The 22,619-nt window shown below is 41.8% G+C and overlaps 1 pseudogene; it reads left to right on the top strand.

The window, feature by feature from the left end:
* The first annotated feature begins 717 nt into the window (after nt 1-717).
* LOC147890161 (uncharacterized) overlaps nt 718-22,619 on the top strand; it is a 40,035-nt pseudogene continuing 18,133 nt past the window's right edge.

Here is a 22,619-nt window from a genome sequence, read left to right as displayed (position 1 = left end):
GTGGTGGCGAGCTCCAAAAATGCATCCAGTTTGCTCCTCTGTATGGATGCAATCAATTTTTGCGGTGGCAGCTCTGTTCTTAGCCTGCGTCAACGTAGAGTCTCCTTGCAGATGCAAACTTGGATTGGGTGGCGGCTCTATTCTTCCAGCATGGAAAATGCATCACGTTTGCTCCTCTGTACGGATGCATTCAATTTTCGCGGTGGCCTGCGTCGATGTAGAGTCTCCTTGCAGATGCAACCTTGGATTGTCTAATTATTCCAATGAAAGGAATAAGCTGCATTAAGGTGGTGATTGCGAGGACATTCATGGAGCTGAAAATGCATCTCGTTTGCCGAAAACGAGTCTCCAAGCCTGCTGCAATGTAGAGCCTCCTTGCAGCTTCTTGCAGATGCAACCTTAGATTGCTAATTATCCCAATGAAAAGAATAATCCCCATTAATGTACTGATTGCGAGGAGATTTGTAGAGGCTCTGCCCGCACAGATTTGTCTTGTAGCATTAACCATGTTTTCACGCTGTTTACGTGACCCTGGGGAGAAGAGACTCATGCTCTTTGTATTTATTTGTACATTCACAACCGTATCTATCCAGGTGCGTGACTATGCTATATCTTGAGTGCATGGGCAAAGCTTTTTAAATGTTTCACTGCTGTTAGTTTTGCTGTATTTGATGATGGCTAGAATGGAGGGTTCGTTCAATTATATGGACACTGACAATGGCGCTTTTAAGAGAGGTTTGTTCACCTGCAAGTAGACCATTTGTCTTCCTTCGCTTCCTTACTTATTTTCGTTTTCTTTGGACTTCTTGTCATTGTGAACGGATGTTCGTTTATTTGTGATGCTTCTGTTTTGAATGTAGGAACTGACGTTCATTTCTGTTTCAGGACTTGCCAAGGTGTGTCCTGACGTTCTGCAGACTGTCGTCACGCCAGACTGTGGGAAGAAGTTATCTGCTCCAATGTTGCCTCTAGTGACCACTGCATGCGGAAAGCTGAAGGGATTAGATGATTGTCCAATCGTTGATAGAAAGAAGATCGTTGTCAACGCGGTTGGGGATTCCAACAGTATGGTTTTTCATCTCTCCACTCTTCTCGTAATCGTTTTGTTATTGAAATTGGCTTTTCAACTTTCAAAGGTCCTGACGAGCAAAAGTCGATTTAAGTTGATGGTTATATAGCTATATGGAACTATGGAGGAGGGCTGGTTTCTCAAAGTTTGTCCGAACCGTTCTACAAGCAAACATTTTGTATAGTCATAATCTGTGCTTTGATAGTTTGGTCGAACTATGGAGCGAGGTGGTGTCTAAAAGGTTTTTCTAAAACCTTCATATTAGAAAGCGTTCTATGTAATTCCTACTTTCGTCTATTAGCAGCAGCGTTTGTATTAGCCTTTGCTATTTCTAAGTTCAAGTAGTTTACGTTCTTTGCAAACATATTTTACAGTAAGTAGTTGCACTTCTAATACATTTGCTCTTCCACATAGATGTATCGTTGCTCTTTGCGATGTGGCTTTCTTTCACAGGCTTCTGTTAAAAGCAAATTTTTTATGGTGAAGGCACGTTATCGTATGAAATCTTGAGCAGCATATAATTCAAACGTCTGCTATTTGCAACGCCAGTCACAAACGAATACACGTTCAGCATATCTAGATAAAATCAATTACAATTTTCATGCTATTTCACAATATGTTAAGTTTCAGTTTTCCCGAAGTATATAAGGCTATTGAAAATACATTTTGACGTGCAATTTTGAAAAATTAGTTGAGTGTTGAAGTCCTCTCCTCAAGTATTTCTTAGCAGGAAACATTTGAATCCTTCTACCTCATTTCATTTTCTAGAGATGTTCTTCTTTCAATGAATTTTGCACTTACATGCTTCTCTTGCTTGAATGACTTTTGTATGTCCTTCCCCTGCCAAGTCTGCATGCTCTTATATGGAGAATACCTCTCCGCCTAGTCGTGCTTCAACCCCATTGTCCATTGCCTCTCCAACTAGACCTCCTAAAGAGAACTTGCTAAAAAACTCAACCATAAAAAAAACTTCATCTAAACGTTCATTAAGGGGTTCCTTCCAAGCTCTTGTAGAAGAGGCTTATGCTCAAGGTAAGCATGTGATCTTTGCATTGTTTTTTTTTTAAAAACACTTGCAAGAATTTGATATTTATGTTTGTCCTTTCTACTGAAAAAGCTTGTACGAACATACTCTTAGTATGTTGATTTTAGGTGTAAAATTAATACTCGTTGTTTGCTCGAGTAAATGCATCCATGTGCACACGTTGAAGCGTAGACCGCCTTCTCTAGCAAGCAATGTCATTGATGTCATTAACATTGACTCTACCTAGTATGATGCCAAGAATATGATTGTGGTTGTTCTAATAGTAAATTCACAATGACAATAGATATGTTTATTTAAATTCCTATGATTTTTAGAACTTTTTATTATATCTACATTTTGGAAATATATCTAGTGCATTGTTAAAAAGATGTATTGCAACAAATGTGTATCTTTGAAGCTTTTGGCAACAAATATTGACTTTCATTACTTTATTTGTGATTGTCATATACGTTCAAAATAATTGCATTCATCTTTCACAAAACTTATTGAATACTATATTTACAATTTCATTTTCAAATGCAGCTAGCAAACAACTTGTTTTGAAGCTAAATCGTGAGGAAGTAAATTCTTACAATGCACCCAATGAGTTTGTCAATTTTCAAGCACCACTATATGATTTCTCTCTAAGTGCTAAAGCCATCATACCAAGCAAAGAGAATTATGTAGGGGGGGGAAACTCTCTGATATCACATTCCATAACCTAATTATTTGAATGTGCACCCCATAGGTTTGTTTTTTAGGGGAAGTTGATATGCAAGTATGGAACCTACAAGGTACCAAATGCCAAGTATCCAACTTTTTTGAAGGGTGATTTAACAGACAAACATTGTTCCCATACTATCACACTTCTCATACCCTCCACATATATTCATCAATTTGTAAACTTCTTGCCAGTGGGGGAATTTTATAGAATTGAGGGAGCAAGTGTGGTTCCTAAAGGTGCAACTAAAGGAGGAACATCCTAACTCTCTTTGCTTGTTGATGCAACTACATACATAATAAGAGGAGAGCCTTTTGTGGCGAATGCAGGAATAGGCAAGTCTTTCACATTGCCAGCCATTGTCCAAGCACTTCTTCGCCATTATTCCCACAAAGAAACTTCAAATGTTGAGCTCCCTAAAATTCTCATCTTAGCATACACAGGAAAGGCAGCATTCAACATTGGTGGCACAACGATCCATGCAGCCTTGCATTTGCCACTAATTGCAAGTCATTATAAGAGTTTATTAGCTAACAAATTGCAAGAACTCTCTCTATTGTACAAAGACCTTGAACTAGTGGTTTTTGATGAGGTGTATTTGATTGGCCATTGTACACTAGTTGCAGCAGACATGCGACTTCACAAGATCAAACATGAACACTCAAAGCCTTTTGGCGGCATTGATATCGTCCTTTGTGGGCATCTGTGTCAAGCAAGCCCAACAAAAGACTCATGGCTTTTCACCCACACTTCCACAACAATAGCATCACTGACATCTTACTGGCAAGAGAATGTCTTTCAATATGAATTGCACTAGGCAATGCAACAACGCAACTCTGAATACCTACTCATCCTAAATAGAATAAGAAATGGCAAACACACAAATGAGGATATTTCATACTTAAACAACAACTACTTGAGAAACCTTGTGGACAAAAGAAAAATTCCCTATTTGTTCTACACAAACGCATCAAAAGACCTTCATAATAAAGAGGTCTTTCAATTACTAGAAGGTGATGAGCATGTCCTCATCGCAATAGACAAAAAACACACGACATGCAACAAACGCATTGCAACACCAAAAAACTCAAAGAATAAAGCAGGCTTGCACCAAGTTCTCCACTTGAAAAAAGAAATGATAATAGAGCTATGCTCTGGAAACTTGGACATACCTGACGATCTTATAAACGGTGCCGACGGAATATTAAAGGATGCCACTCTCCAACCATCAACGCTATACATTTGGATTCTCTTTGCTAATTCGAATACTAGGAAGTGCGCACGTTCGAAAAATAAACACCTTTACAACAACCACATTCCTAGCACTTGGGCTCTAATACACCACATCACAAGAGAATTCCAAATAGGGAAAAACAAATTAAATGCTGTCACACGATGCCAATTTCCAATACAACCTGCAACAGTTAGAACAATTCATCGTTCCCAAGGACTCACCATGGAGACACTTGCTTTTGACCCATAAACACATGGATTGACCTACACAGCTCTCTCATGTATTTGAAATCCACAAAATCTTTACATTTTCAACAAATTAGAAAGTAAACATATCAAAGTCGACAAAAATGTACTCAACGAGATAGAGCATCTCAAAACAACACGAGCATGGACACTTGATCAAAAGAATTTAACAAATTGTGATTCAAACACCGGAACTTTGCAATCAGTAAACACAAGATCTCTAAAAGCACATATTAAAGACATTCTCACGGACAATAGCATGCAAAATGCCACAGTTTTATGCCTTCAAGAACTGCACAGTAGCTCAACTACATTTATTACATTCCCCGAATTTACTGTATTGGAGAGAAAAACAAGAGTTGGCATAGCTACTTACTACAAAAACATAATTGACGTAATCCATGACGAATACATTTTGGATAGAGGTTGCCAATGTCTTCTGACAAAATTCAAAACAAATTCCAACAAAATATTTGCAATTCTCAATGTATATAAATCTCCCAAAGCAAACACTAAAATATTGCTTGCTATCTTGGGTAACTTTCTTCAAAACATGGACGGTAACACACTAACACCTATCATAGGAGATTTCAACATCAACTACAATTCATGTAACTCAAACCTAATCCAACTATGTGAATTCATGAAAAGCTTCAAGATGACACAACTAATAACCATACCAACAACAACACACAAATCCACTATTGACCGTATTTGGATTAACAAACTAGAATTCAACAAACAGTTTCGCACAAACTATATCTATTGGTCAAATCATTCTCTTCTCTACACAACATTAGATCTACTAGTAGGGCAGGCCTTTTGAATGTAATTTACCTTGTTACAAGAAGGTGGATCATCATAAGCTTCATTCATAATCTACACCACTACGATAAAATTTGTGTTCATCAATCATCATGACCACGAATTTATGCTCATTCATGGATTATCATAAGCTTCTTTCGAGGGCAAACATGTGTATGAAATTGTGAGAGCTTGGAGGAAAGCACGTGCTTGTAAGCTTCTTTCATCATCTACACGAGTGCGCCAGAATTTGTGTTTAACATCACCACAGATTCAAATAGCTTGGACACTCTCAAGGTGTGGATGAAACATTCTTCTTCTAGCATCTTGATCTTACCGGTCAATTCATCATTGGTGGTTTGGGAGGACGTAACCTGCTTGACAAGAGTATCATTGAGTTGCATCAAATTGGTAATCTTCTCCTCCGGGGACATTTCATGGTGACGATGGCCGCCACCAATCCCACGACATTCCTCTTGAGACAATAATATTTTTATCAAGCTCTCATCTTTCTCTTCGCTCACAGCTCCATGGGTAATATCACATGCTTGATGGCTAAGGAGTAGGGAATTGACTTTGGTTCATGGCCTGATCCATGGGAGAAAAATGGGTGAATTGATGACCGATCAATAGGCCGAGAGCGGATTCTCTTGGTTCCCAATTGAGATCGATGACTAGTGCTGATTGTTTACTGTGAATAGATGGGGGAGGCAGTGTGCCATGTGGCATGGGTCTGATGGTGCATCAAATTTTGAGATCCATCTAATAGTGTGAGTAACCTGACCCGTCTATGACGGGCTAGAGACCTGCTCCATTGGGTCTCAAAGTTGCAATCATAGATTGCCTTTAATAAAATTTAAGGTTTCATTTATAATTCTCAAACTTTAAGGAATTGCAAGAAATTTTTTGAAACACACACACAGACGTATTCAAGAATTTTCATCTGTACAATAATACAAAAGCCTTTCATTAAACCAAACTTCTAAACACACACACTCTCTATGTGTGTGTGTGTGTGTGTGTGTGAGAGAGAGAGAGAGAGAGAGAGAGAGAGAGAGAGAGAGAGAGTGAGTAGCATGACCTCATATGCATGCACATGGACACTTAAACATAGAACATTGCTTCTCTTTCTCATGTACATCTACACACACATACATGCATACATCCATGTTAAAAGTCTCTATGTCCCTCATACACACAAAAATTCTCTCGTGACTATTCCACTTACACAAACACACATGCACATACACACACAAACACTCAAATTTAGGCTCGCTCTCCCCTTGGCTACCACATGGCAACTCTTTCTTAATAAAATAATAGTAGTAAATATAGACGTGTCTATATGTGTTTACGTAGCCTTGATTGTGCAACATGCATGTAAATTTCCTTTCTATCTTTTCTTTTTAAACATGCATAGAATCTTTTTTCTAACTAAAAGAATTGCTTAGGCTTAACTGAGACCTAATTAAAAAATTCCTACAACAAATTCAAATATTGAGATCTATAACAAAACCTTAAATGTTATTCCATGAAATTTAAGGAAACCTTGCAAGAAATTTTTATAACTCATTGAGGGATGATTCAAATTGAACAACCAACTATTAAGAAACCGAAATGAGGCCAAAGACAATCACAAAGGGAAAGTTAAAAAATTTTAATAGAGAAAGAGGAAGAGAGCTTAACTCTCTATTACATTTGGTCTACCCAATGAGAGTCTGTTTATTAGCTTCTTCCTACTTGGACTTAAACCAATATGTTCCTCATCCTCCTTTTCCTCATCATCCTTATTAGTAGTAGTATGACCTTCTACCTCTTGCTCCTCTTTTGTTTGGATAGCAATGATGATGGGGGGAATCTCTTTGCAAGGGGTGGGATCGAGAACATCATATGCCCATTTTGGAGTGAGCTTGCATCTCCTAAGGTAGCTAACATTTTACAAACCTTGTAATCTAAAGCTTTCCCTAATGAAAAACTTACTAACTTATGGGATTCTATAGCAGATATGTTCTTCTTACATTGAATAAAATGTGCTTGTTTTCTAAATCTATCTATACCAATGAAAATTTTCTCATTTTTTCTCTTATTCTTTAGAAATTTAACATAAAATCCATAGTAGTATGACCCATATATGACGGGTTAGAGTAGGTCCCCATGCACCAGGTTCTCCTATCCACTACAATGGAAATTACCAGCTACAATCTGGGTGAAGGTACCTACTTCTGACTGGCTTGTTTCATCATTCAATCCGCATGGACGGGTCCCCGCTATCTGTGCGTGCTATTTTTGGGTTGGATATACATCTCTGGTTGTTAGGGGGTGCTACCAACCCACATCCTACAACCTCTGGAATGAGTCTAGAGCTTTGCCTCGAGGCTCTATCAATTTTTGTGTCTATGAAACCTCCTCTTCCTCATTTTTTCTTTATTTCAATTTTCCATTCAAAGATGCCATTGGTGGTGTGCCTATAATCCCCCTCAAGTAACCAAATGTAAACCCCTTGGGCTTCTCTTCGCTGCCCTTGGGCACACTATGCATTTTCCATCATTTGGGTTCTCTTCTTCTGACTCCTCTCCCAACTCATCGCTCAATTGGTAACAGATCTACACTTCTCTCTATCTCTGGTGTTTTCTGCCCCTTTGTGAGTATATTCTCTCCCTGCCTTGATTGTATATATATATATATACATACATATAGATAGATAGATAGATAGATAGATAGATAGATAGAGAGAGAGAGAGAGAGAGAGAGAGAGAGAGAGAGAGAGAGAGAGAGAGAGAGAGAGAGAGAGAGAGAGTTGAAGCAGGGACTATCAAGCTTTGATTAGACATCATTGTCCGGTGTGGGTGGAGGTAGTGGATTTTCCTCAATGCCTGGCGTCTTGCATGATTCACCATTTGCTTTTATAACTCACCATCCCTTCCTTTGGATACTGGTAGCCCACTCATTGGGATTTTCTATTGGGTTGTATTGATGGTAAGATCAAAGGTTGTCCGTTGGTCTCCAACATGTTGATGGACTGGATACATTTCCTCTCGCATTTGGAATGGCATGGCCGGGACTCCTTGCAGGGAAATTTTTCTGAGAGCTAAGAGCGTACATTGGTCGAGGTTTTTTGGCCCCTCCGTTGGCTTTGCAGGAGCCTAGATGTTCATACTTCCTTACTTTGAAAAGGATCCATTTAGTTGCTGATGTCATTCATGATGATGGAACCATTCTTTCTTTTCCTTTGGCTGTTGCAAAATATGGTCTTGGCATGCATTATCATCCTATATGCACACTATTACTCACATGCTTCAGCTTTTCCACCCAGTACTGCCACTGGAGATTGAGGACTGGCTTCAGGATTGGACTCTTTGTTTGCCAAGGTCGACATGCCGTCCTTTGAGGCTGTCCCACATTACTGTTTCTTCTTTATATAAAATTATTTTTGCACTTGCCCTGGGTTTCAGACATGGCAAATCATCTTTGCCAAATGAATCGTCTTGCAAAGTGGTGGCCAAAGAGACTGCGAGTGATTTGGAAATCTAAAATTCCACTTCAAACATTGGTTTCCTTGTGGAGAGTTTTGCTAGGGGTTCTTCTATCTGGGCAACTTTTGGCACGTAGACATATTGCTCCAGCTGTTTGCCGCAGAGGTTTGGCTTCACGGGAATCAGTGCCTCATCTTCTTTGGCATTGCTCCCATACTCGGCACCCATCGAGACAAACGTTTGATTGATTTTTCACTTGGGTTCGTTACTGGGCACTCTGACTCTATGGAAAGACAAAAATAATAGAGTCTTTGGTGATCCTACTTTCTCAACTTTCTCTTTTTTAAGGTACTCTTTGCAACATTCTCTCTATGATTGTTTGCAAACTACATCCAATTTTTAGGATAGTTATTTTGTAATATAAAGCATCAATATTTTCACAGAGAGAGAGAGAGAGAGAGAGAGAGAGAGAGAGAGAGAGAGAGAGTTCGCTGCTGTCCACATGGCCATTGCATTCAAATATTGCAATCTATTAGAATGGCCTATGTGCAATTTCACTTGCCTTTGATTCCTTGGTCTTTCATAGACATTGAGAAATTCATATCCAAGGCAATCAAAATTCTTTGGTGCACTAAAATGGATGGTAAGGTGGTTCACCTATTGAAGTAGAAAACATACGCGCACACACACACACACACACACACACACATGCGTGTGTACGTATGAATGCATGTAGCACATACACCTTGCATCTAGGATGTGCTCTCTCTCTCTCTCTCTCTCTCTCTCTCTCTCTCTCTCTCTCTCTCTCTCCCCCCCCCCCGCCCAAACCTTCTCCCCTTCTCTCCTTCCCCCCCCCTCCCCTCTTGCTAGCTACCTCGAATCCCAGCCCTCCCGCCTGATTCCTTGCTCCCCAACTTTCACCTCCCTCCTATCTCCCACTCCCTCTCTTGTTCCTCTCTTTGCCCCCCCCACCCCCCTTCTTCGCATGTCACACACCTCTCCCTTTTGCAATCCCCTTGCTCTCCCCTACTTGTCCTTCTCTTGCCCTTCCCTCCCCCGCTCTTTGCACACCCCGCTGCCCCTCCTCCTTGCTTCAATTCTTCAAAAACTCAATGCATGAAGGGCCCTAAGCTCTCCCCCCCTCCAATGAACTTGGAAAAAAATAGACACAACCCAAAAAGTGTAAGAACAAGAGGAAGAGAGGAACGAAAAAACTCGACAAAAGAGACAAAGGAGGGAAAAGGCCAAAAAAGCAAGAGACTTAACAAAAGGACAGTAGGACGCAATTGATAACATCAATAGTAGATGGATGCATAGTGGGCTCCAGACTAATAAAATCTCTACGCAGAATCTTGCAGCCTTGGTATAACTACAGGCTCCACTTAAGCTTCCACTTCAGCCTTGGTGTGCCCCTCTAGTCCGAGCCATACTACCTCAATAATAGTTCTCAATCCCTACATATATCTTGGAGCAAATCCTCGTGGAGTTTCAGTGTCAATGGGCAAGAGGCTGAGAAACATTGATGTTATAGCCCTAGCCAAGAGGTCACACATCTTTGAAAGGAGCTTGCTGACATACGCTCCCAGGTGGAGACAGTCTGGAGTGGTGGACTAGTGGTGGAGGAGAGGATAGCCACCATACAATCGGCTATAGAGAAGACTACTAGATGGGTGGACATTGCTAAAAGGGAGATTGTGAAGGCCACCATTTCAACCACCATTCAAGAACATAGAGCGAGCAAGGATCTCAACATCAGATTTAGGGGAATCCCAAGAATCTCCACGATTGTCATTGAGGATGCCACTAGTTTCATGACCTCCATCTTGGGGGTCCAAGAGCATGGCATTGAAGGCATCTGGCGCTTAGGTTGTCATCCCACTCGTGATTAGGCTCTAGTCATTTGTGAAAGTAGGCTCTCTTGTAGCACTACGCAGGTGTAGGGTGCTCCCTAGTCATCATCAAATTTACATAGATAAGAATCTCACACCTCTACACATAGATGAGAGACGTATCCTCCTATGGTAGCTAGTTGTCACTTGCAAGGAGGGGAAGTGGGTAGTAGTTTGAGATGGCGTCTCTTGATTGGTCTGTGATGGACATTCGGTAGATCACTTTGTACAAGCACTCTTTCTTGGATGTGGTTAGGATCTATGATCTCATCATTTACACTAGTCTAGATTGGTTCTCAGGTGGTTTTGCTTATTTCTCACATGGGCAGGCTCCAATGTAGTTGATTACCTCATGTGATCTGCTACCTTTGGATTTCTCACTTTCTCTGCCACCTCTCAAAGTTGATCACACTTACCTCTTCTTTAGCCTATCCATCTCCACAACACTATACACACACCACATATCATGACATCCACTTCTATTATCTTTTATCCCTCAAGTATGATGATTGCCTTTCTCTCCTACTAACAGATCTTGAGCACCTTCCACATCTGGATGATTCGAGCTGCTCTAATCACCCGCCCTTCATGACGTCCTCCTCCACACCTTTCCATAAGTACATGCTCCACTTGTCCGTCAGTCCCCTGCAATAGTTGGTATGACAATGAACGTAAGCCATTACACCACCCACTGAGATTTGAAACTAAGCACCATCTCTCTAGCACAATTGAGGCAATACACGAGTATAATCGTTTGGTCCACCAAGGAAGGATGCATCCATTCACCAAAATGAGGAGTTACTAAACATCTTGTTTAGGAACAACCCCAAAGAATTTGGTTGAAGTTTCTCAACAATGAGCCCCTTCTCGTCTCATTGATACTAACCTCCATCGCTCCTATGCACGCACTCTATATGACATTTCTCACTAGCTGCCACCCGGCCTCTCATAGTTACCTCACTCTATATGACATTTCTCACTAGCTGCCACCTGGCCTCTCATAGCTACCTCACTCCACCTCTTGTGCATTCTTCACCACCGGTGACATTAGACACATAGTCCGAGTCAAAGATCATAAGGGATTGTATAGCAAAAGACATTGCAAATGGATTAAGCATCCTAGGCCCGATTGTGGCAAAGCTTTTTAATGAAGCAATCGTTCCTATTCGCCTGAAAAACTACAAGACCATCGTGATTGGGCATTTATGTCCAATATGTATGCCTCGTTCTGAATGCATAGGTTAGTCAGTTTGCAGATCATGAGGCACTTAGAGATGTTGGACAAGCAAGCTTTCACATTGACCACATGACCCTGGATCACATCATCACACTCCGAGATATCATTGAGGAGGCAAGGGTGCAAATATAGGAATTACTACTATTTTGTGGATTTCTACAAGGCTTTTGACACAGTGCCACGAGTCTGTTCATCAAATGCCTATAGGATTTGGGGAACAGTCAAGAGATTATCTAGGAAGTTTTAACACTTTATTAGAGGTTTTCAAGTAGAGTTTGGATGATTGAATAAACTAAGGAGGCCAGGAGCACCATTAGAGTCAAATAGGGTCATCCACCCTAATTGGCCTCATATCAATGAGCTTGAGATTTTCATCAAGACATACGAGGCATGGGCTCATTCAGTCCATATTAGCACTTCACAGTTTATTTAGCAAAAGAGAAAGCTAAGGGGTGAAAGCCCAACTATATAGACGATGTGTTCTTACTCTCCTCTTTTGTTGAGCATTTCCAATGGAATCTAGATATACTTGAGATGTTTTGTGAGACACATGATTTGACGGTTAACCTTGGCCAAGGTTATGGTCCTTAACACATCCAGGGTAGCCACACATAGAGAACATTTCACTTTCGGTCAGCTGTCAGTAGAGATTGTTTCCTCTTATACATATCTGGGAGTGCTCTTCTCCAGCATTGTCTTCACGTTGAGACCAACATCTGTAGGCTAGATTGAGTAGGGGGCATGCTGCAATTGCCAGGCTTGAGTGTCAGTGCTTTCACTCTCGTTTCTAGGACCCTAGGACCGAGTCTCTTCTTTTTTACTCCTTGGTATGCCTAGCTAGTATGGGTGGCAGTCCTTGTTGGGGCCCTGACCTATGAGATGCAAATTGGGCTCGAATAGGGAGGCTATAGGTTTTACTACTTGGATGGATGATCCGGAGTAAGCCTTTAATCCCATAGTAGATTATCCTAGCAGAGTTTGGTCTTGCTTCAAGGTTGCTCCTCTTCAGCTAGATTCAACACTCCAAGTGATCACATAAACCCATCGTGTACCGTGGCTGGCTATATTCGCATCCATGACACTAGTATCTAGGGGAGATCAGAGATGGTGGTATGTTGCTTTGCCACGTTTTTAGAATAGTCCCTAGGACGCCTCTGTCATGCTTACTTACCATGAGGCAAACGAGGTCATTCAAGAGGACTGTGTATAGCTACACACCAATAGGATCTGATTAGAAGCTTAATTTTATAGAGAGCATTGTTTATAGATCTCAGAGCAAGTTTTCATTGAGCTGCTTGGCTACACTTGGATCCACCTGCCCAATACTTTGAGGATCTCAATCGGGCAGTTTTGTGTTTCTTCTCACCGATTATGCATTGAGATTGAACATGCTGAGGGCATCCCCCCAGAGGGGCCGCATTTGTCCTTTATGTGGCTTGGTGGAGGTTGAGTCAAAGAAGCACTTTGCTTGTGTATGTCCTGTGTACTATGAGATCCAACACCATAACCATTGTCTATTTAGAAAGGTTTGGACCTCTCTCTAGCCTCCTAGTGCATTTGGATCAGAGCTGGTAGCAAGTTTTCTTCATGAGGCCATAGGACATAGAGTTTAGTTGCTTAGGATACAGAGACGAGATCATGAGGTCCAATCAGGTGATTTTTCAGTTAGATAGCAGGAAATTGAGGAGACAATGTAGCTGAGACCCAGAGAGAGCTACGATAGATCCACTAGTGCATTGACAGATGCATGAGGCTTGGGGATCTTCCTTCATATTTGTTTTCTCTGGGGACACAACCAACTAGGGTGACAACAACACTTGTCCGATGGAGGGCTACTACGAGGCAGCCATAGAGAATCACGCAAGTTGATCAACCATAGTAATTTGTGACCTACACCAAAGCCTCTATTAGTTGAGACCTTGCTATCCATTCTCAGCTGGCCAGTCAATTTGTTCTCTCAGACAACATATACAAGATTGTTACAGTGACATCACATTATATATCTATCTTTTTTATTCCATTGGTTTCCACATACTAGTATTCATCTTGGGTGTGGATGCTTTATTAGTGGCCCCACATGCTTGATTATATTTCTATCTTTTTTATTCCATTGGTTTCCACATACTAGTGTTTGTCTTGGGTGTGGATGCTTGATTGGTGGCCCCACACTTGAGGTTTTTCTCATTGTATCTAGCTCTTTCATCTCATAGACCATTTGGCCTTTTTGCAGATTTTAATAAATTATTAAACTCTTTATACATCAATACTTGACACAGAGATTAACCTAGTAGCAGAGCTTCAGGGACTCATATCTATGGGACAAGTGGGTTTCTGGATAGATCACGAGACCATTGGATCATATTCTCAGCAGGGTCATTATGGAGGCCAATGCACAAAGACAGAGGGTCTATTGTTGCTTTGTGAAATTACACAAGGCTTTTGACATAGTGCCAATAGCCCGACTCATCAGATTTATACAAGAGCTGGTATACGACCAGGAGATCACTTGGGCATTCATGACACTTTATGAGAGAGTCTTGGGTAGGGTTCAGATAGGTGCAAGGTGGACAAAGGAGATCATGAGCAGCATTGGGGTCAAGCAAGGTTGTTCATTATCATTGGCCTTGTGCGACCTCTGTATAGATGAGCTCGAGACCATAATTGGAATGCTAGGAGGGGCTAGTTGCTCTCTATCTAGATCCTTGCTCCAAATTCTCCTGTATGTAGATGATGTGGCCTTACTTTCTTCCTCAGCAGAGGGTATCTAGCAACACTTGGATGCTCTTCATGTCTTTTGTGAGACAAATGACTTGAAGATTGACAACCTTGGTAAAATCAAGGTCATGATCATGATCTTGAACACATCCTAGGCAGCCATGCACAGAGAGCATTTCACCATAGATGGGTTACCAGTGGAGGTGGTTGCACCCTACACATTTCTCTAGCTCGATCTTCACAATGCAAATAGCATTACAGGCCAATTGAGCATGGGATACGCCACACTGGCCAAACTTGAGCTATAGTGCTTTCACTCTCACTTCCAGGACTTGTGAACTAAGATTGTTCTCTTTGACTCTTGGGTCTTATCAGTAGGTATGTATGGAAGCCCTTGCTAGGGGCTACACCTATCAGAGACAGATTGGACTCAAGATTAGAGGCTTCAGGTTCTCATCTTCTCATGGATGATTCATAATAAGCCTTTATTCCTGTATCAAATACTTCTGGTGGTCGAGTCTAGAGCATCCCCACTATAGCACGGTACAACAATTGCTAGCCAAAATCATTCGTGGGTGAAAGTGACTCGAACCTACTCTTCAACCAATGAAAGCGACTACAGTAGTAGACAATATGACTCCTACACCATAGGGCGATGTAGGCTTCCTTCGTTGGATTTATCCTCATCCCATGGTAGTGGCGGTAAAGGTGACTAGAGGTGTTGGTATGCACATACATGCAGATGGTTTGAGAGCTTGTGTGGGGGTTAAAGGCCATTGTACCTTAACCTCAATTATGTACAATACTCAAATACATATATATATGGATGACATAGAAGATTAGGGTGTTCTGCAACCACCAAAACTTGTGTGGCTCTCTCTTCTGGCTCTCCCTCTCTCTCAGCTTCTTCCATTCCGCTTCCATCATTGAGATCTCTTAACTGGTATCATAGCGCGGGTGTTGTAGATGAGCCCGAGTGTGTGCATGGAGCCCGAAGTCTGCTAATGCAGCTATGTGGAAGGAAGGAGAAGCTCTGTTGGGTGACTTTACCTGCATCTTGGTGTACAGAAACCTTGTAGAAACCTTTGCAAAGTTCTTTGAGTGGTTTTGGAGCAAAAAAAGATGTTTTTGATGATTCCCCTATTCCTTTCGACGACAACTGAGAGTCCAGAATGACTTGCAGAGGCAACCATTGCTTGTTTTAGTGTCCATTGCACTTCGAGAGTTCAAAAATTCCTTCATTCTTGAATTTGGGATCATTTCATTGGATTTTTGACTCATTGTCGCTTAAACGTTTTCCTACCAGTGTGTTGGAACGCAAGTTTGAAGCAACCATTCGCAAATCTATCAATTTCAGTGAACTCAAGAGGTCCTAAAACTTTTGTGTTGCTCATCATTTGCACTCCAGTGGTGTTTACATATAGGTTTGTTTGTAAAAACGTTTTTTGGTCCGTGTGTTGGACCCGATGATTGGGACCACGGTTTCCAAAACCATCTGTTTCATTGCATTTCGGAGGCCCAAAAACCCCTACTTGTTAGCTCTTGCACGATTTCGTGGAGATTTGGAGAAGTTCCATCTCTCGGAGTTGTCGAATTGTTTGTTTCTCTGTAAAAAATCCATTCAAAGGTTCAAACCTTTGATTTTTTGATTATAGGTCAATTGCGAGGGTTGACTCCCCATTTCCCATTCATCGATTGGGATTTTGGAGTTCTAGAAGAAGAGAGATATTTGCAGATTGTCTTGCTAAGTCTGATTATGCAATGATGCCCATGTTTTGAGGCATCTCAAGTTCTATTTTACTAGCAATCATTGTCGTGGGGTCGTGATTTCTTGTATATACATTATGCAGATGACTATGGTTACAGTTTGAACCATGTGCACTCATTCGTGGTTTGCATTGGGTTGTAGTGAATGCTTTGCAGGCCATTCGAATGCATTGCAAACCTTGTTGGATGCGCTGATAGGCCTAGATTTCCTTGTGGGATGCTTTATTGATGGACGTTTAGCACACAGATGCTATTTTAAGCTGAGGGAAGGCTTCAACACATTGTAGTTGATGCATTCATAGTGCTATGCTCTCTTGGATGAGACATTATTGATGCTTCTGCCCATGGACGGTGTTTATGCTTGAGGCATTTGGCTCTTATTGGCATTGGGTTTGCCATTGTTTTGTCATTGCAGGTTGACATTTTCTTTTGGGCAAGATTTGCTCATATGGATGCATAGTATATGCACATGAGTTAGATGCATTTTGATGCTTTGATGCTGTGATCCTCTTGTGTTCATTCCATCCTCATGGGATACCTTTCGTACAACTATCACTAACTCTGCACCTGGTGGAGTACTGAAGTAATCCCACAGGTACACAATCGAGGACAAATGATGGATCATCTATTGGTGGAAATGATGAGCCAAATGTGGTTGATATGCATGTGATACAGCAAGCTAAAATGCCCTTGACAAGAGCAGCTAAAGTGTCTAGACCGCCTAAGAGATTTGTTCCAAGGGCAAACTATGTGATGCTTACTGATTGCGGGAAGCCTTCTTGCTATAGGGAGGCTATGATGCACGAGGATCAATGCAAGTGGGAGTATGCTATGCAATTAAAGATGAGTTCACTCATAAAAATAAAGACTTGGGACTTGGTGCTATGCAATTAAAGATGAGTTCACTCATAAAAAATAAGACTTGGGACTTGGTTTCTTTGCCACATGGAAAGAAAGCATTGCCATGCAAATGGGTCTATAAGATGAAGTTCAGAGGAAGTTCACAAGTGATGATGTGCCTGAGTACAATGCCCATCTGGTTGGTTAAGGGTTTAAGCAAGAGAAGGGTGTGGACTTTGATGAGATCTTCTCACCGGTTGTGAAGATGACCACACTTAGATGTGTACTTGGACTTGTGGTAGTAGATGATATGGAGCTTATGCAGATGGATGTCAAGACAACTTTCTTGCATGGGGATTTGCATGTGGAATTTTACATGGTAGAGTTGGAAAGCTTTGAAGAAAGGGGCAAAGAACATTTGGTTTGCAAGTTGAAAAGGAGTCTCTATAGCCTTAAGCAAGCTCCTAGAGAATGATGTTAGAAGTTTGATGCTTTCATTTGGTCCCAGGGTTTCAGAAGAAGTGAGATTGATCACTGCCTCTACACTAAAGGGCTAAGGATAATAGCCTGATACTACTGGCACTTTATGTGAATGATATGCTATTGGCTAGCAAGAATGCTTATGAGCTGGATCCATTGAAGGCCAAGTTGCATAAGGCCTTTGACATGAAGGATTTGGGACGTGCAAGTCATATTCTTGGTATGCGCATCATGCGTGAACGGAGTAGGAAATTCCTTTGGCTTTCACAGAAGGAGTATGTTACAAAAGTGTTGCAGCATTTCAATATGGAGGAGGGGAAGGTAGTAAGTACTCCATTGCCTCCATATGTGAAACTGAGTCATGTAAATAGTCCCATAATCATAGGTGTTAATAGAGGCTCCACCCCTCAGCTGATTATAGGAGATGTACATTAAGGGTACCAAGGAGATGTACATCTGCTTTGGCATAGGAGAGATGTGTGTACTTAGGAGAGATGCGTGCACATTAAGAGTACCAAGGAGATGTACATCTGCTTTGGCATAGGAGAGATGCATGTACTTGGTTTTTTTCTTCTATTCATCATAGGTGTTAATAGAGGCTCCACCCCTCAGCTCATTATATCAGGTCTTTTTTGGTCTCATAGACCCTTTGGTCTTCCGAATACTTTCAATAAACTCTCTCTCTCTCTCTCTCTCTCTCTCTCTCTCTTCTCTCTCTCTCTCTCTCTCTCTCTAGCTCTCACACGGTCTCCTAACCTCCCCATCTAGCTCTCCCATAGTCCCATGCTTGGTAGGCCCCTCACTGGGGTGCGGACTTGCTCCAAGCCCCCACGGGCCAATTCCTAGTCACAAAACTGGTCTAACCCCTCACGGGACAGTTTCCATTTGCCATGAACCTGCTCTCACATGTTCCAGTGCGTAGCTTGGTGCCTCTGTCATGAATCTGCAACTACCTCAGCTCCTTCACAAACACTATCATGGGATTGAGACCCGTGCACAATAGCTTGTTCTTGGTTTTCTTGGTCACGTTTTTGCTTCAGCAAAACACCTATAGAGTGGTTCCTATCACGGACATACTCTATAGCTTGCTCAAGGAATTTCTACTCTAGGTTTTGCTTTTATTGATTGTGCCATTTTCCTACCAAAGTTTTTGCTATAGCTTGTGGTCTATCTGCTCCATTTCTAGTCCCAGAAGTTGCTCCAAAGCACTCTACCAGCCCCAAAACATTCTGCCTAGCATCTCCCATTTTTAAGCTAGAAACTTCAGTGTATGGTCCAACCCATAATGGATAGTGTGAAGGGTTATGTGCCCTTCTCACCTCCATAAAGAGAGATCTACAAAAGTAGAAAAAAAAGGGAAAGATACCTCTAGCAAACAAATATGGGAAAAGGGCGGAAAGCTAACAAGTAGGATGAGAAACCAAGAAGGAACACAAGCATCAAAGACAACCTAAACGACCACAAAAGGAGAGATCGAGGGCTTCAAAAACCATTGCAACCATAGTGGACATTCAGATAGATAGTACAGTTGTTCAGAAGGGAGCCATTAGAGCCCCCATCAGTCTCATATTCAAAAGGGAGCCATTATAGCCCCCATCAGTCTCATATTCAATTTCGGATCTAGATTTAGCCCGGTCAGCCTCCATCTGGAGCTTAGCCAGCCTTGTCATCATCACCCACCTCTTCACCATCTATGATGACTACAATACCACCATCGACATCATTGGCAGCTCTAACATCAGTGGCAACATTGATTATGTTCCCTTCGCCCAACCATTGTGCCACTCTATGCCTCACCACGGTATTCCTCTTTTTTGTCACCCTTACCCCTTAGGCAGCCATCATTCCCCTCTTGAGTTGGGATTACCACATCCCCATTCTAGTAATCCCCTCACCATTCTCAGTCCCCTATGTCCATCACCCAGCCTCTGTTTAGGCCCTATCCCTACCCAGTGCTTTAGGCTCACACAATTCCATCTAATGCCTAGGATGAGCTCCTTATATAGATTCACCATCTTTATACACTAGAGGTAGAATAGGACCAAATCATCCACAACCTTGGTTAGGAGATATTGCAATTCCTTAAGGAGATGACAGTCATAGCGACAGCCCTAAGTAGTGGGCTAGCAATGGAGGTAGAGGCACACATAGCTACCATATGGTCTCCAAGTGGGTGGATGTTGCGAAACGAGAGCATGCAAAGATCACCATTTCAATCACCATTTTGGAGCAACAACCCCTTTGCAACTAACCTTGGCTTGTATCTTTCAACATACTCATCTGATTTGCATTTAACTTTATAAACCCATTTACAGTCAATAGCCTTTTTTCCTTTAGGAAGCTTGACAAGAGTCCATGTATCGTTTTAATCCAAGGCATCCATCTCCTCATCTATATCATCTCTCCAATCTAAAATTTGAGAGCTTCTTCAAAATATGATGGCTCAACATGTTGGACTTTACTAATCATATATGCATAAATGGGATGTCTCACCCTTTCTGATCTCCTCAAGGGTTGTGAATTTGACAGTTGCTTTCTTGCATGTGACATACTTTGTGGCATGCTTGGTATCTTGAACTTTGACAAGTTGTAAATCACTCCCTTCATCACAACATGCATCCTCAATGCTCTCATCAAGCTCAACTTTTTGCTTCTCTTTGTCCAAATGTGAGAGTGCTCTCAACGGAAGCAAGAACGGAAGAGGGAGAGAGAGAAACAGAGAGCCACACAAGTTTTGGTGGGTGCAAAACCATCCTAATCTTCTTTTTTCATTCATTTATATATGTGTTTGAGTATTGTACATAACCGGGGTAAAGGCACAGTGACCTTTAACCCCCACAACCTCCCACTTAAAGGACAATATGCCTTTAAGGGAGAACAACCAATGAGCATACTATCCAATGCCCATCAATACACGACAATACTCAAACTGCTGACTAGTAGACTCTTTGTCAGCATATCTGCAGGGTTATCATCTGTATGAACCTTGACAAGCTCTATGCGCTTGTCCTCAAGTACCTCCCTGATGAAATGGTACCTGACCTCAATGTGTTTGGTCTTTGCATGAAAGACCGGATTCCGTGCTAGCTGAATAGCACTCATGGAATCACTATGCAATGTCGGTACACTTGTATGAATCCCCAAATCTCCCACTAGCCAATCAAGCCATATAGCCTCCTTGCAACCCTCTGTGGCTGCAACATACTCAGCCTCTGTGGTAGACAAAGCAACGCACTTCTATGCACGAGACATCCACGACACTGCACCACGTGCAAAGGTGAACACATAACCAGAAGTGGATCTCCTACTATCCACATCCCTTGCATAGTCTGAATCTGTGTACCCAAGTACACTCATGTCTCCTCTACCAAAGCAGATGCACATCTCCTTGGTACCCTTCATGTACCTCATGATGCACTTAACTACCTCCCAATGCCTCTTTCTTGGATTAGCCATATACCGGCTAACAACTCCCACTGCAAATGCAATGTCTGGTCTAGTAGCTATCATAGCATACATAAGACTCCCAACTGCTGATGCATAAGGAACCTTGGCCATCATGGCCCTCTCCTAATCTGATTTGGGACTATCTGTGTGACTGAGTTTCACATATGGAGGCAATGGAGTACCCACTGCCTTCCCCCCCTCCATATTGAAATGCTTTAATACTTTTGTAGCATACTGTTTTTGTGAAAGCCAAAGGAGTTTCCTACTCCGATCACGCGTGATGCGCATACCAAGAATATGACCTGCAAGTCCCAAATCCTTCATATCAAAGGCCTCATGCAACTTGGCCTTTAATGCATCTAGCTCATAAGTATTCTTGCTAGCCAATAGCATATCATCCACATATAGTGCCAAGATTATCAGGCTATTATCCTTAGCCCTTTTAATGTAGAGGCAGTGATCAATTTCACTCCTAAAAGCCTGGGACCGAATGAAAGCATCAAACTTCTGATACCATTCTCTAGGCGCTTGCTTAAGACCATAGAGACTCTTCTTTAGCTTGCAAACTAAATGCTCTTTGCCCTTTTCTTCAAAGCCTTCTGGCTGCACCATGTAAATTTCCTCATGCAAATCCCCATGCAAGAAAGCTGTTTTGACATCCATCTGCATAAGCTCCATATCCTCTGATGCCACTAGTCTAAGTATGCATCTAAGTGTGGTCATCTTCACAACCGGAGAGAATATCTCATCAAAGTCCACACTCTTCTCTTGCTTGAACCCTTTAGCAACCAAACGGGCCTTGTACCTAGGCACATCATCACCTGTGACCTTCATTTTGTCGACCCATTTACATGGCAATGCTTTCTTTCCATGTGGCAAAGAAACCAAGTCCCAAGTCTTATTCTTCATAAGTGAACTCATCTCTGATTGCATAGCATACTCCCACTTGCATTGATCCTCGCGCATCATAGCCTCTCTGTAGCAAGAAGGCTCCCCGCAATCAGTAAGCATCACATAGTCTACTCCTGGAACAAACCTATCAGGCGGTCTAGACACTCTAGATGATCTTCTCAAGGGCATTTTAGCTTGTTGTCCCACCTGCATATCAGCCACATTTGGCTCATCATTTCCACCAATAGATGATCCATCATCTACCCTTGATTGTATACCTGTGGGAGTACTTGGTGGTACCATTTCTTGCACATTTGGTGCATGGACAGCTTGCTGTCTATCAACATATGCAGGTGGATATACATCCTGGAAAGTGATTCTCCTCATTTCCACATCCCTCATGGGTGCCTTATGCATCTTCTTCTCATTGAAGACTACATCATGGCTGCGTATGATCTTCTTTGCTTCTAGATCCAAGAGAGATAGCCCCTCTCTCCACTTTCACCATAACCTAGAAAGATGCATTTCCTAGACTTAGGATCTAGCTTCTTTCGGAGCTCTTTTGGCACATGTGCATATGCCTCACACCCAAATATACGCAAATGAGAGTAAGAGGGCTTCTTGCCACTCCATGCCTCTTCAAGAATACCACCATCCAAACTCTTACTAGGTGATCTATTGATCACATGCACTGCAATCTTCATTGCCTCAGCCCAAAAACCACCAGAAAGACTTGCATTGGAAAGCATGCATTGCAACCTTTCTTGAATGGTACGGTTC

This window comes from Dipteris shenzhenensis, chromosome 19, assembly GCF_047967505.1.
Source record: "Dipteris shenzhenensis isolate YYH24624 ecotype China chromosome 19, Dip_SZ_1.0, whole genome shotgun sequence".
Lineage (NCBI taxonomy): Eukaryota > Viridiplantae > Streptophyta > Polypodiopsida > Gleicheniales > Dipteridaceae > Dipteris > Dipteris shenzhenensis.
Note: the sequence above shows the minus strand (reverse complement) of the source record. Positions and strands in the feature narration are given on the sequence as shown.